The sequence below is a fragment of the Elephas maximus genome, chromosome 10, assembly GCF_024166365.1.
Source record: "Elephas maximus indicus isolate mEleMax1 chromosome 10, mEleMax1 primary haplotype, whole genome shotgun sequence".
In the NCBI taxonomy this organism is placed as follows: Eukaryota; Metazoa; Chordata; class Mammalia; order Proboscidea; family Elephantidae; genus Elephas; species Elephas maximus.
Genome location: NC_064828.1, coordinates 25,861,927 through 25,864,291, shown reverse-complemented (window position 1 = coordinate 25,864,291; position 2,365 = coordinate 25,861,927). Strand labels below are relative to the sequence as shown.

The 2,365-nt window shown below is 47.1% G+C and overlaps 1 pseudogene; it reads left to right on the top strand.

The window, feature by feature from the left end:
• Positions 1–210: 210 nt before the first annotated feature.
• Positions 211–1,141, top strand: LOC126083928 (olfactory receptor 4K1-like; annotated as a pseudogene).
• Positions 1,142–2,365: the final 1,224 nt, after the last annotated feature.

Sequence of the window (2,365 nt, the reverse complement as noted above, 5' to 3'; positions counted from 1 at the left end):
TTATCTGTTCCTTTTTTCCCCACCCTTCTCCCATTTCCCATCATCTTCATAGGGATTTAAATAGCAGTCAATTGATATCCATATTTCATTAAGTTGAATTGACAACTGAAAGCTTATATTTATTTTTTATATAATCTAGTTATATTCTGTTGTGAATCATTGTGATATGCTCCTGACTTTCTTTCATTTAGGTGACTGTGCATTGGACACATGGCTCACACAAATGAATCAGTGGTCTCTGAGTTTGTGCTGCTGGGACTCTCTGATTCTTGGGAACTTCAGATTTTCTTTTTTGTAATCTTCTCTATAGTGTATGTGGCATCTGTGCTAGGCAACATCATGATTATTGTTATCATTTCTTCTGACTCCCATTTAAACTCTCCTATGTACTTCCTACTCAGTAATCTTTCTTTCATTGATATCTGTCAGTCTAACTTTGCCACCCCCAAGACGCTTGCAGACTTTCTTGTTGAGCACAAGACTATCCCTTTTGAGGGCTGCATAGCCCAGATATTCCTTCTTCACAGTTTTGTTGGGAGTGAGATGATATTGCTTGTAGCTATGGCATATGATCGATTTATAGCCATATGTAAGCCCCTGCACTATAGTACAATCATGAACCGGAGATTATGTATAATTTTTGTATCAATTTCCTGGGCTGTGGGCATTCTTCATTCTGTGATTCACTTGGCTTTTACAGTAGATCTGCCATTTTGTGGCCCCAATGAGATAGATAGCTTCTTTTGTGATGTTCCCCTGGTGATAAAGCTGGCTTGTATGGATACTTATGAAATGGAACTTGTGACCCTAACAGTGGCCTTATATCATCGAGCTGTTTTCTGGCTTTAATTGTTTCCTATGCCATTATTTTGATCACTGTCAAACGCCGGTCCTCCAGTAGTCTACCAAGGCACTGTCCACGTTAACTGCCCACATCACTGTGGTGATTCTTTTCTTCGGACCGTGCATTTATTTCTATATATGGCCCTTTAGCAGACTTTCCGTGGATAAGTTCCTTTCTGTGTTCTATACTGTTTGTGCACCGTTGTTGAACCCCATCGTCTACTCTCTGAGGAATGAAGATTTTAAATCGGCCATGCGGAAGTTGAGAAACCGTCATGTGAACTCCTGGAAAAACTAGGGAACCAACGAGAGGGAGGATAATCTTGAATGAGAATGAAAAAACTCCAGTGGAGCACAGCATTGTGCAGCCATCTGTGCTAATGATATGGTTTATTTAGTGATGGAATTGTTATTTCGCCCTAAATGCAAGGGAATTGCATAAAATTCTAAATTGCAAATTGTATTGAAAATATTTGGTAATACTTTAAATATAAAATGCTATTCATGTCCCTAAATTTGTATTATGAGCATTGGTAATGCAACGGTTAAGTGCTCAGCTGCTAACCAAAAGGTTAGCAGTTTGAACCTACCTAATGGCTCTGCAGGGGAAAGACGTAGTGACCAGCTTCCATAAAGATGACAGCCTAGGCGGCGGAGCCAAGATGGCGGACTAGGCAGACGCTACCTCGGATCCCTCTTACAACAAAGACACAGAAAAACAAGTGACTCAATCACATACATAACAATCTACGAACCCTGAACAAAAAACACAGATTTAGAAATGGAGAACGAACTAATACGGGGAAGCAGCGATTGTTTCCAGAGCCTGGAGCCAGCGTACCAGTCAGGTACGGCACAAGCACAGAGAGCTGCTTCACCCCCCTGAACTAATCCCGGGAGGGGGACCAGCCGGTTCCACAGGCGGCGTGGGACGCAGCCGGTAGGAGAAGTCCCCGGGAGGCAGTGACTGGTCTTGGAGCAGAAAGAGCAGTGTCGGAGCCGGGGAACCGTCCCGCAGGGATTTGGACTGGACGCAGGTAAGGCATAAACACGGAGAGTTGCTCCACACCCCTGAACTAACCCCGGGAAGGGAACCAGCCAGGTCGCGCGGGCGGCGTGGGACGCAGCCGGTAGGAGAAGTCCCCGGGAGGCAGCGACTGGTATTGGAGCGGGGAGAACAGCATCCCAGCCGGGACACTCGGTTACGGCACAAGCACGGAGAGCTGCTCCACCCATCTGAACTAACCCCAGGAGGAGGCCGAACTGGTTCTCGGGGGCGGCACGGCCCCGCGGCTGGAGGGACAAGAAGTCCCCGGGAGGCAGCGACTGATTTTGGAGTCGAGAGTGCACCGTCCCAGTAGGGGAGCCTTGACGCTGGGCGTGGGGCTGGAAGCGGAGGATCTGACCGTGACTCCAGTGGGCCAGACCCCCCGGGGGCAATCTCCACACAGCCAGCACACATAGGCGACGCGCCCGCGGGAATCTCAGATATAATAGTCATTCCAAGCAAGACAAGCAACTC